The 13,581-nt window shown below is 43.4% G+C and overlaps 1 long non-coding RNA gene across 1 annotated transcript; it reads right to left on the bottom strand.

Annotated features, from left to right (window-relative positions):
* Positions 1 to 3,197: 3,197 nt before the first annotated feature.
* LOC307212700 lies at positions 3,198 to 13,260 on the bottom strand. The gene is made up of 2 exons (XR_013837118.1): positions 12,726 to 13,260; positions 3,198 to 3,687 (listed from the first exon to the last, which is right to left on the bottom strand). It is a non-coding gene; the product is annotated as an uncharacterized lncRNA (long non-coding RNA).
* Positions 13,261 to 13,581: the final 321 nt, after the last annotated feature.

Genomic DNA, 13,581 nt, shown 5'->3' on the forward strand with positions numbered 1-13,581 from the left:
GATGAACAACCTCTGCCTTGTGACTGCCAGTTGTATGTGAGACAACATTAGAATCATAGAATCATAGAGTTGGAAGAGACCACAAGGGCCATCGAGTCCAACCCCCTGCCAAGCAGGAAACACCATCAGAGCACTCCTGACATATGGTTGTCAAGCCTCTGCTTAAAGACCTCCAAAGAAGGAGACTCCACCACACTCCTTGGCAGCAAATCCCACTGTCAAACAGCTCTTACTGTCAGGAAGTTCTTCCTAATGCTTAGGTGGAATCTTCTTTCTTGTAGTTTGGAGCCATTGCTCCGTGTCCGCTTCTCTGGAGCAGCAGAAAACAACCTTTCTCCCTCCTCTATGTGACATCCTTTTATATATTTGAACATGGCTATCATAACATTGGGTGAAATGGACAGATTGTCTATCTCATAAGGTAGCTAAGTTGCCTAATTTACTATCTGGATCACTCCATCATCTTAGTATAATATTTGTGGAGCTTTATATTGTGTTGCAGTAAGTTGCTGTAGTGATTCATATAGTAAAATAGGCCTTGTACCAGACAGATATTTTGTTGGAACAGTTGCAGAGCTACTGCTTCTAGGTTTTGTTAGCTGATATCGAAATGAATCAGGACCATTTTAATTGGTTTTCACATTGTCACAGTTTCTATTTTAAGACACATCCTGCAGAAATTAGAGAGTTTCTGATATGCTAATTGTAAATCTGTTTCCACAATTTTGCCACTAAATGTTTAGATTTGTAAATCAACATTACTTGTAGTTCCGTCTGATCATGGGAATGCTCTGAGATGTTAGTGAAGTGTTAGATTCCAGGCAAGAAAATGGTAAAATTTTATCTGTCCTAGAGTATGGCCAGTACATTGCTACTGCCAAGCAGGTCTGGATCATAGCTGTCAACGTTTTCCTTTTTTAAAGGGAAATTCCCTTATTCCGAATAGGATTCCTCGCAAGAAAAGGGAAAAGTTGACAGCTATGGTCTGGATCCTGTCAGCACTCGAATGGCTGGCCATCTGAGAATCACATGGAATCAGAGTTGTAGGGTTGGAAGGGATGCCGAGGGTATTTTGGGCCAACCCTGTGCAATGCTGGAATCTTTTTGCCCCATGTGGGGCTCGAACCCAGGACCTTGAGATTAAGAGTCTCTTGCTCTACCAACTGACACGTATGCTGCCTTGTAGGAATTGGAGAGAAATTCTATTGAGTTTGCATTCAAACTTCACAAAACCACACTTTCTATTGTTTCTACTACACGGACCAAAACACAACCATTCTTCAGAAGTCACATTCTTCCGATGTTGCAATACTTACCAGTCAGCTAAAGTGTATAAAAATGTGCATCCTAGAGTGAAGTGTACATAAGCATGCAAATATTCGTGAAAATTGCATACCAGAATGCATTATATATGGGATTATTATTTTTTTGAAGATGTGTCTATAGGAGACATTGGCACTAAGATGCTAATGAAGTTTCAATAGGACCTATTGTAAATTGGTGTAGAAATGTGGAGAACTCAACTTCAGGCTGGAAAAGTGAGAAACTGAAAGGAATCAAATTTGACAGATTGGTCCATCCCTAGTTATGTGCTGGGCGAAAGGTAAGATATAAATATTATGAAAATAAAGGTTTAGCTGCTGCTAAACCTTCAAATCAATGACTTAGCTCCCTTGTCATATCTTATATGGCTTCTTATTTGAGACACACTTAAAGCAGAGTTCTGAAGTTAAGTTCTTGACTGTGTCACCCGCAAGAACAGGGGCAGATGACTGCAGCTGAATAAATGCAAACTTAATGGTGTGAAACCACAAAAAATTATTATTGTTGTTAGTGTTATTGTTATTATTAATTCTAACACCACTCCCTTTTAAGAGCTATGGGGACTTTAAAGAAACACAGTTTACCTAGGCAAGTTGCTTTCATCAATTTGCCTTGCTGTCCATTACATAGAAAGATTGGGAATGAGCTGAAAAGCCTGGTATATTGGGAGCAGGTTCATTTCACTCAAAATGTGAGTAATGGGTAATAACCTTCCTGCATGGAGCTTGACTGTTTTTGTGCTATCTTCGATGAAGGCTTAATTGTAAAACAAACACATAGGCAGGAATCCATAGTAACATAATGCATGATGGTTTTGGGCATAAATGGCATGGGGGCAAATCTCGTCAACTTTTGAAATGGGAAATGCTATCAGTCCAAACATAAAATAACTTGGCAACCTAACTAAAAGAAGAAGGGTAGCTCGAATATTACAAAAGGAGAAAGCTGACACGGTATTTTTGCAGAAAACACCATATCCCTCTGATCATACAGGTCAATTGCCCTTTTAAACTGCCAAGCTATTTGCCACCATTTTAGCTAAAACGTATTGGCACATATTTTGGTCATGTTCTTAAGATAGTGAAATTTTGTGGAAATATAAATGATGAACCATTAACAATGTTATTTGCAAATTTTAAGGATCTGGTTTAACCAGGAAATGTCAAATTGACAATACGTATGTTAATAACTACTAATACAGGAATATGTTGTGGGGATGGACATTTATTCATCTAGGAGACTAGATGTAGTCCACTTAAGTTATACTCAGAGTAGACCCATTAAAATCAATTGGCATGGCTAATTTAAGTCCAGCGGCGTAGCGTGGGTTGTCAGCACCCGGGGCAAGGCAAGTAATTTGCGCCTCCTAACCCGGGACAAGGCAAGTAATTTGCGCCCCCTAACCCGGGGCAAGGCAAGTAATTTGCGCCCCTAACCCCTAGCCTGCCGCCGCTGCCAGCTTCTTCTTGCTGCTCCCTGGGCTGGTCGGGTGTGGTTCTCTCCCGCGCTCAGCGCTGTGCTGGGCGGCCGCTGCACTGTCCCTCCCCCAGATAGTCCCTCCCTCGCTCTCTCTCCGCTCCGCCCCGCAACGCACGCCTGGCAGCCTCCCCCTCCACAGTGGGCGGCGACCCGGCAGCTCGGATCGGATTCGCACAGCCAGCACTGCAGTGAGAGAGAGTGAGTGAGCCAGGTAGGGGCAGAGAGCTGCGAGTGCGAGCGCCCCCCCCCAATGTTGCGCCCGGTGCGGCTGGCCCCCCCCTGCACCCCCCACGCTACGCCACTGCTTAAGTCCATTGATATCAGTAAGTCTACCCTAAGCACTAGTAAGTTGGACTCAACTCTCAAAGTTGACTAATATTGTACGAGTGAAGGAAGGAAGGCAACTTGATAATTTATTCATTTAAAAATGGAGCATTTTTGTTAAGTATAACACAACACAAGAAAACATTCCCCCTTTATGTTATTAGAAACAATTTAGAGAACAATTGTTTATATCTTTTTGCTTGTGACTTATTTTACGACTACTGCTGATGCTGGTTGTTTGTTCACAATGCAATGTTTTCTTCTTTTATCTGTAAAACAAACAAATAAATAAAGATGCCAAGCTACTTTGCTGCTATTTAGCTAAAAGGGGGCTGACAGCACCCTTTCACTGACTTTATGCCTGATTGAGAAATGGCAAGTTCAATCCAGAAATTCATGGAAAACATCTATAAAGGGCTATTGGTGATGTTTCAAAGTTGTTTGCAGAGGAAACAATCACTTACCTGAAAGAAGAATGTTTAGATGTTACTGAAAATCTTAAGAGGACTGTGTTTCTGTGACTGAGGTGCAAATGGATGTGGACTATTTTCCTTGGACACACTAGAACAAAGTGAATAACTATTATCAGCTGTGAGTGGGTGCTTTTTTTTGCTTCTTGCTACTACTACATTGGGACGTGGGTGGTGCTGTGGTCTAAACTACAGATCCTAGGGCTTGCTGATCAGAAGGTCGGCGGTTCGAATCCCCTCAACGGGGTGAGCTCCCATTGCTCGGTCCCAGCTCCTGCCAACCTATCAGTTCGAAAGCACGCCAAAAAGTGCAAGTAGATAAATAGGTACCGCTCTGGCGGGAAGCTAAACTGCGTTTCCGTGCACTGCTCTGGTTTGCCAGAAGAGGCTTAGTCATGCTGGCCACATGACCCGAAAGCTGTACACCGGCTCCCTCAGCCAATAAAGCGAGATGAGCGCTGCAACCCCAGGGTCATCTGCGACTGGACCTAACGGTCAGGTGTCCCTTTACCTTTACTACTACATCATGCAATAAACATTTGGCAGTGCTCTCAAATATTCAGTGTTTAAGACAATATAAGAGGACAGAGCCACTTAGGAAAACATGAACACTTGGCAGGCTAGTTACAGTGGAAATACTGGTTTGTCAAATCCCCCCCCCCCCCCCCCGTTTCAAATCTCTAATGGTATTATTGACTATGTTCCAAGAATGGCTTTTTGATTGAAAAAAAATGTACACAAGGGATTTGAAACAAGATGGTCTAACACCATCATATAGAAACATTGAATTGGGAAGTTTTGAGCGTACAAAGATCTGACAAATTATGATATAGTTTGGCTCCAAAAGTCTACTCCACACAAAAAAAATCTTGAAAAGTATTAGATATGCATAGCCACTTTACAAAAGCTACCGAATCACGTCAGTCAGTACTTATCTCGCAGCTTTTGTTGGCTAAGGGAAATTGGTTAGATTTTGAAAAGAATGACTTTTTGTTAAGATGCATTACAGAATATATATTAATCTAAATTTCATGCTGCTTTCATTGAAATCTTCTGAGAGTTTTTACCCTAAGTGCTCTGATAACTAATTACGTTGATCCAACATTTACCCATTGTATCACTTTGTAAGATATGGATTATCATGTTATGTATTGTATGTTTGAACTGTAATGGCCCATAGCCAATTTGTAAAGTAAAGCATAATTGAACTTTGCAAAAATTGAATTGTTGTGACGGAAATCCTGGATAACTAGATTTGCCCAGCCAATGCAACCAATACTGATTTTAGAACACTGTATATTCTAAAACCCACAACAATGAATTTATCATTTGTGGGAGATATGAAAATTCTGAAGGTTGCTATCCTACTGGCTCACAAGTTTCTTCTGATCGGGGGATCCTCCTTAAAGTTTGTACCCAGCAAAGTTACACACACAAAAACAACTCTTGTCTTATTTAGAAGAGCTCAGATTTCTTTAGAAAAGATGTAGAAACCAGTGTGCTGATGGTCTTGTAAGAGTTAATTGTGAAGAGTTGTGTAGGGGATTAACAGACAGATGTTTTATGCTTGGTGGCAAATGATACCATTTATTACCAATTCAAAAGAAGCATTTGAGAATTGCTGAAATTGTATAAGATTTGTTCATCCTTAAATTTCCATTTAGGAGTAATTTAAGCAATTGATGTCTGACAATAAAATGAAATATGAATAGAAACAATAAACGTTTTCTAAATTTGCATGTAAACACTTGCTAACCAAGAGAGACAGCTATACACAAGAAGTGTAGTCAAGAAGTATAATCCTCTTTGTTCTTTATTATTGTGTTTCAATAGTTCCACAACTGCACATTTTGTCAGGGAATAAAAATCAAAGAGGACTACCAGAGCAGCTTACAGATTCAGGTAGGTAGCCATGTTGGTCTGACGCAGTCAAAAAAAATATAAAATATGTCCAGTAGCACCTTAGAGACCAGCTAAGTTTGTTCTGGGTATAAGCTTTAGTGTGCATGCACATGAAAGCTTATACCCAGAGCAAACTTAGTTGGTCTCTAAGGAGCTACTAGAATTCCCCCCCCCCCGAGAGCAGCTTACAAATATCAATAGTAAGATGGTCTCTGCTGTTGTCCTGACAATCTCAACAACAGGATACAAAAGGAAAATGGATTGGTGGGTGTAGCGATCACACAGGGTCCCCGGACGTTTGACGGTCTATTGATCCCTGTGCCACCACTGCGCTCGCTTCCCCGCTGCCACCAACCCGTTTCTCTCGGGTACACACTGAGTCCAGACAGTTTATTAACATTAAAACAAATAATCAAGTTTATTTTATAAGCATGAACAAGTTTATGGTTTCAGTTAATTTTTCTTGTCAGTTTCTTATCCTTAGTTTCTATACCGGCCTATACTTCCTAATAACTGCTAATTGATTATCCCAACTGTCTATCTGACTCCTCCTATCAGTTTCTCTCACATCAAAACTCGACCAACCCACAGATTTATCCTCCCTCTTCCTTCTCCAACTCCCAACTGACTTCCACACAACTCCAACTCTAACTCTAACTCATCCCTTTGGGTTCCCCCTGGCCAATCACTTCACACTCATTTAACCCTTTCCTTATGACCCACCTAGGAGGCAAACACCACAGCAGGGAAGAGGAAAAATGCGAACATAGCCACTAGTTCTTCAAACAAGAAGTCTGAATGGAAACAGTTTGAGAAGAGAATGAGGCAAAATCTCTGGTCTGTCAGCCTAGTTAATAGAGGGGCTCTGCAGTTCCTTCTCTCCCTCCAGCATGATGGAATGGCTACTGCTTGAAGGAGTAGCCTGATGGCATGGATCAAAATATAGAAGCTTTCGCTATGACTGAGATGTGAACTGGAGCACTGTAAAACCTATTTGATAAACAGGCAGAGAATCTGAATATTTGTATTTGTTTTGCAGTCTGGAAATATCTATGGCAGGGTTCTCCATAAACATTACTAAAATAAATTTCTCTAGCTCAGCCATAAGCTCAGCCCCCAAGGCAGGGTGGTATCTAATGGATGCCCAAATGGAAAGCGCCTTGAGAAACTAAGCCAGTGTTGTACAGTGGTTAGAGTATCAGAATACCACTTGGGAGACCAGAGTTCAAGTCCTCACTCAGCAGTGAAGCCCACGGGGTCACCCTTTACCACTCACTGACTCTTAGCCTAAACTACCTCACAGGGTTTTTGTGAGGATAACACATGAAGGGGGAGATATATGCAGCCTTAAGTTGGGACAGATATGTAATCTGTGTTGTTTTTCTAGAAAAAGAGGTGTCAGAATTCCTCTCTTAGAATGGCACTGGCGCCCACCTGAGAGGTGTCGGAACGAAGGTCCTGTGAATTCCCGGTGAGAAAAGCCCTGCTTTCTCACCAACCCCAGAGGTTGGCATGGGCTGTGTTGCATAGAGCTGCAGTCTTGGGGTATGGGGTCAAATTGATCATATGCAAGATCCCTCCACCCAATTTTAGATGATTTCCCCATTGCATTGCAATTCCGAGGACCCTCTGCAGAGAGGAGTAAGGTTGGTTATGCAAGCTGCCTTCTACTTATTTAACCATCAGATGCAGTCAAGGACAGATCTAGAACATCTGCATTTCTTTTATCACTCTTGATAATTCTTCTTTACAGGACCATTATAATTTGTGTGCCCCGTCCTACATCAGCCATTCTTTGTGAGAAGAAAAGCTGTTTGGCGTAAGAAAGGCATGCCTAATTTTTTCTGCAAACAGAAACCCCAAGCAACCCATGTTATCTAGCTGCTCTGCTAAAAATTACACTCTTTTCAGCACTGATCCTGTGTACACGTTGCTTCATACAACAAATATGCCAGTTTGTATGGCAGGTCGTGTTTTCTGTGTGTGGTTTTTTTACAGTTTCCTGCCAGCTGGACTGCTATTGTAACTGGTCAAAATAATGGGGAAAGGATTGAAATTCACAAGTTATTTTTCATTTAGCTGAACAATTCACTTGCTACTCCTTATCTGAGGTGCATTCTTATTTATCAGGAGGAGTGGGGAAATAAATTTGGCTTTCTGGTACACGCTACAGTTTAAAGCTGCAGTTGTCCAATGAAAAGATTTCCAAATGGAGCACAACAAATACTTAAAATCTGGTATGCACCCAACCCATCTTTCTAGTTCAAATACTGTAGAAGAATACTCCACTGGTACTTCACTCTTTAACTGAAAAAGCTCCCATACTGGCTTACAAAGAACAGCAGGAGGACAGTCCCTCTAAAAAGACATGACACACAAGGAAGAAGGGAAGAGGAGGGCCTTAAAAGCAAGCTCAGGCACCAATTCTTAAACTTCAGTTGTTCTCATGACCAGGTGGGATAGAAGTGAAAAACAAATAGACTTTAAAGTGATATGTAGAGCTTATGGGAATGAAGGTGGAGAGAAAGGCTTTTTCATGCATTAGCCCAGGGACAATATCTGGGTGTGGCTTTTATTATTCTTTTTCTTCAGGCTTATAATATGGAGAATCTACATTGTAAGACTATGAACAAATTAACTGAAGGATTCACCCGGTGGGCCAAATGGTTCTCAGTTTTAAGTCTTTGCAGTGACACTCATGAGCAGACCTTGTTTCTTCTAATACAGAGTTAACTTACTTCTTGTGATTTATTGCCGCCTAGCTCTTGACACACACACACACACACACACAAACACAAACACACTGAAGTGCTTATATAATGACCTTTTGAATGTTCTTCCATACCTGTCATTTTAATTGTTTCATGTCCTGTGTTTCCAAGAGGTTTTGGGTATTGATCACTTTCCTGCAGCGTAGCAATCCCTGCTAGCACCTGGGGCAGACCAAAGTTGTGGAGTTTGTGTTGTTGAGCTTTCTTTAGGAAATCGAAGTTGTTGAGCTTCTTTGAAATACACAGCTGATCTGAAAACACAGCTACCTAAAAAACAAATGAATCTCCAGTTATTTGAGCAGTCAAGCTGCTCACTCAGATTACAAAAATACATGGCACTGCTGCTGTTGTCAGCCATTAGCTATTCATGTTCCGAACGTAAAGGATGTGAAAACATATTCACAGCACACAAGGCCCCCTGGGGCCTAAATACTCAGTCTAACTTTGATGTTGGCTTTATAGGTCAAAACCAGCAGTTTGAATTGGGTCTGGAAGCTAATTGGTAGTAGCCAATATGGTCAGCATTATATGTGTTATGTACTGAAGTTCTCACCCTGGGCCAGCAGGGGGATACTGTAGATAGTTTTCACTCAGGTCCACATATGCAAATAAGGGATTGAAAGTGACGTTCAGTGATTGGATAGTTACAGAAAGTGGTTACTGTTGCGTTGTAGTGGAGCTCTATATAAGCAGGCTGGCTGAACCCTTCACTTCAGTTCTGTTCTGGCCTGTGAATAAACAAGAACTGTTTGAGGAATCGCTGTGTCGTCTGATATGTTCACCCACAACTTAACAATATGATCAAACCATCTTGCCCTGGTGAGCAACCTGGCTGCTGAACTCTGCACCAGCTGAAGTTTCCAGTCTTCAGAGGCAGCCCCGTTGCAGTAATTCAACCTATAAGTTACCATAGTCCATGGTCCTCAGCTTTCTGGAACCTGGAGACCTATATCTAAGAAATTGTCATGGGCACCACAAAGTGCTCATTTCACAGACGTAAAACTGGTGATGCCTGACCTATCCAAACAACAGGCAAAAAAATGTGCCCGCCCGAACCCTCTTACAGGTGCTTTCAGTCTTCAGACGCCCCACACGCTTTTGCAAAAAAGAAAATGAAAAAAAAAAAGAGAACTCCAAAGTTTTGCCGAGCAAAAAGAAAGGGAGGTGGTGGGGGGAGGAAGCTGCACAGCTTTGCTGGCAAAGCCGAGCAACTCGTCCTCTCCCCACCTCCTGCCTGCTCCTCCTCGGGAGCTGGGGCAATGGCATGCCAACCCCCCCCCCCAACTCCCAAGTATCCAGAGTGGGGGAGCCGGCAATGTCGCCACCCCCACCTCCTCCCCATCCCTCGCGCTTGCGCAAGAAGGAAGAGCCTGATAGGTGGGAGGGGGAGAGAAATGTGCCCTAGGCTTGTAGCTCGCACACGCGCGAGAGAGAGACCAAGAGGCGCTGCGGTGTGGAGGATCCTTTGCCCACGGCTGCAGGCAGGGGCACAATGGCATCCCCACAGGGTGCCCTCGTCACCCCTTCAGAGATGGCAGCCAGGGCGCTCCGCTACCCCCGCCCCCCTCTTCCTACGCCACTGAACATGAACACTGCCACAAGAGCCTGCAATAAATCTAGATGGCAACTTTGCTGCCACATACACCCGGACAGCATCATTATTGGCCCCAATAACATCAAACATACCATCTCAGGCCTATTTAATTGTTCATCTTCCAACATTATCAAATGCCAACAGTGCCCTTCAGCTCTCTATATTGGACAAACAGGACAAACTTTACGCCAAAGGATAAATGGGCATAAATCTGACATCAGGAATCATAAAACAGAGAAACCAATAGGAGAACACTTCAGTCCCCGAGGATATTCTATACAAGATCTTAAAGTAGCTGTCTTACTGCAAAAGAATTTTAGAAATACACTTGAAAGAGAAGTTGCTGAATTACAACTCATTACCAAACTAAAAACTATGGAGAGACCTGGTCTGAATAGAGATATTGGATTCATGTCCCATTATACATACTAAAGCTAATTTTGGTCATCTATCCCTTTAAAAATCCCTTGCCCTTCCCTGTGGAACCAACTGCCATAACAGTCATCAACAGTTATAACGTTGAACCGACCTCTGCTTCAGAGTATCTGATGAAGTGTGTATTACACACGAAAGCTCATACCTCGAAAGCTTACATTTAGTTGATCTTAAAGGTGCCACTGGAATTATTAAAAAAGATTTTTCCAGCCATGCTTTCTGTACAAGTTTCCCAGATGCAGACAAATTGTTCTATTTCCAATTTCCCGATTGCAATGAACTGGTGGTAATTATTCGGGAGCTTCCAGAATTGCTCATTGGCCAGAAACAGCTAGGCTGGTGTTTAAGCGTCGAGTTGTGCTGGAGTTACAACAGTCCACTTGCATAGTCATCATCTTCCACATTGCCACAGGAAGCTCCTCCACCTGCTTCGCCCGCTTCGCCCTGTGGAGTAACTGGGCCTTTCTTCTTCCTGCCTTCTCCTGGGACAACCAATGAGTGGCCAAGCTTGGCATAATCCTTGTCCATGTATTTAAAGAGTGGTGAACTGCACATATCTGGGACTTGGTCCTGGTCTTGCTGATCATCCCCTCTAGGAGCTGCTTCAGTGCCGCACAGTCTCTTCTTGCTCTTCCTCAATGTCTTCTATAATTAGATCTTCTGAAAGGAAAAGGCTGGCACTTGGAGAGACTTTCTTATATACACTGAATATATACATGGAGCCTTGATGGCAGAAAGTGAGGAGGAATTAAAGAACCTTTTAATGAGGGTGAAAGAGGAGAGCGCAAAATATGGTCTGAAGCTCAACATCAAAAAAACGAAGATCATGGCTACTGGGCCCATCACCTCCTGGCAAATAGAAGGGGAGAAAATGGAGGCAGTGAAGAGATTTTACTATCTTGGGCTCCATGACCACTGCAGATGGTGGCAGCAGCCGCGAAATTAAAAGACATCTGCTTCTTGGGAGAAAAGCAATGACAAACCTAGATAGCATCTTAAAAAGCAGAGACATCACCTTGCCGACAAAGGTCTGTATAGTTAAAGCTATGGTTTTCACAGTAGTGATGTATGGAAGTGAAAGCTGGACCATAAAGAAGGCTGATCGCCGAAGAATTGATGCTTTTGAATTATGGTGTTGGAGGAGACTCCTGAGAGTCCAGTGGACTGCAAGAAGATCAAACCTCTCCATTCTGAAGGAAATCAGCCCTGAGTGCTCACTGGAAGGACAGATCGTGAAGCTGAGGCTCCAATACTTTGGCCACCTCATGAGAAGAGAAGACTCCCTGGAAAAGACCCTGATGTTGAGAAGGATTGAGGGCACAAGGAGAAGGGGACGACAGAGGACGAGATGGTTGGACAGTGTTCTCGAAGCTACAAACATGAGTTTGACCAAACTGTGGGAGGCAGTGGAAGACAGGAGTGCCTGGCGTGCTCTGGTCCAGGGGGTCACGAAGAGCCGGACACGACTAAACAACCAAACAACAACATATACATGGAAATAGACATTACCTTCAAGTTGCCTGGGTCATCTTCCTCCATGTGAGGAAGGGAGGAGGTCTGCAGAGCCCACAGGGAAACAAAGAGCCACACGGGATATGTTTATTTATCTAAACCTCAAAATAGGCCTAAGACAGTATCAGAGAGACCTTAGGGACTAATATTATTTTGAAATCAACATCTATATGCTGAAGGGTCTTAATTACTTCTCCATCCATTTACTTGGGAGTAAGCCCCATGGAATTCACAAGGACTTAGTTCTGAGTAGACATGTCACTTTTTTGCATTCAATAGTCCATAGCAGGTGAGACAGTTAAATCAAGAGCCGCTCCTCTGTTGATATGAATCCACAATCCTATACCCAATTATTTGGGAGTAACCCTCATTGAAGTCAACAGGGCTTACTTCTGAGTAGACATGCATAGGATTGTCCTGTAAATAAGCCACACTTTCATAAATCAATGGGACTTAGCTAGCTGTGACTAATTTCAACAGAACCAAGGTGTGGATGGCTTTCAGCACACACCAATGCATGGTTCCATCTGCATTCACAGAATCATAGAATTGTAGAGTTAGAAGGGACCTAAGGGCCATCTACTCCAACCCCTGAGGCACATTCTTTCCTTAAAGAATTCTGGGCACTGCAGTTCCTGAAGTGTTGCTGGGACTGGCAACTCTGTGAGGAGTAAACTACCGTGCCCAGAATTCTTTGGGGGAAAGAATCTACTTGAAAGGTGTAGGATGTGCATGTAAAGCCCATTGAAGTGAAGAGCATGGCATGAAAGGGGGTTAACTCAGAAGTAAGTCCCCTTGTGTGACTTGCTTTTGTTTTTATATGCTCTGCCGACCAGGACAGTCCAAGCTGTAAGGCGAAGCTCACGACAGCCTGCGCTGCTCACCAAAAAGCTGTTTCTCAGAAGGCTGCTTTACCATGAGTGCTGTGTCCCAGAGCATGCTGCAGTTGGGCCAATGTGCTCCCTTGCGCCCCAGAGAAAGAGACACGCTCACTGGGGAAATGGCGAGGTTCGTTCCGTGGTGGAGCTCTGCCCAGCATTGGTAGAGAGCGAGGGCAAACTCCGTGTTCAGGTTCAGTGGTTCGTGGTGTCAGTATCAAAGCTGAGCTGCCCCTGCTCTGCCTCCAGGTCTTCAAGAATTATGTCATCTAAATGGAAAAGAAGAGAAGGTTGGAATCATAACTGTTTTAAGGACTTTCTTATATACCCTAAACATATCCTTGGAAATAGACATTACCTTCCGTATGAGTTTCCTTCTCTTTTGCCTGAGGCGGCAAGGAAGTCCGTGGAGCCTACAGGGAAACAAAGAGCCACATGGGATATGATTATCTAAACCTCAAAATAGGCCTCAGACAGAGACCTTTCCCAAGAAATCTTAGGGACTGGAAGCAGCATCTATACGCTGATAGGTTTTACCTTAGTAGTCTTTTCAAACAGGGGTCCGCAGGGGGAGGCAGAGGGGCAGGCGGTGGGCGAGGGGGAAGATTCTGGGACTGGGCACACTTTATTTTTTCTCGCCATCCTTTTCCTTTTTCTCACAGAATGCAGATGCTGAGAGAAATCCTATTTACATGTCTATCTTCTTCCTGGAACAAACACGAAATGATCCAACCACAGGAGTTCACCAGGCCTTTTTGCACTCTGGTGACCAGTGAGCCAGCAGAGGGAGGTGTCACAATGGCTTCTGTAAATCTGGGGTTGTCCCTTGAAAATAGGGACACTTGGCAGGTGTCCTGAGGTGCCCAGATGGGAGACCACCAGGGAACCCATGA

Source organism: Podarcis cretensis, assembly GCF_951804945.1.
Source record: "Podarcis cretensis genome assembly, chromosome: 3".
In the NCBI taxonomy this organism is placed as follows: domain Eukaryota; kingdom Metazoa; phylum Chordata; class Lepidosauria; order Squamata; family Lacertidae; genus Podarcis; species Podarcis cretensis.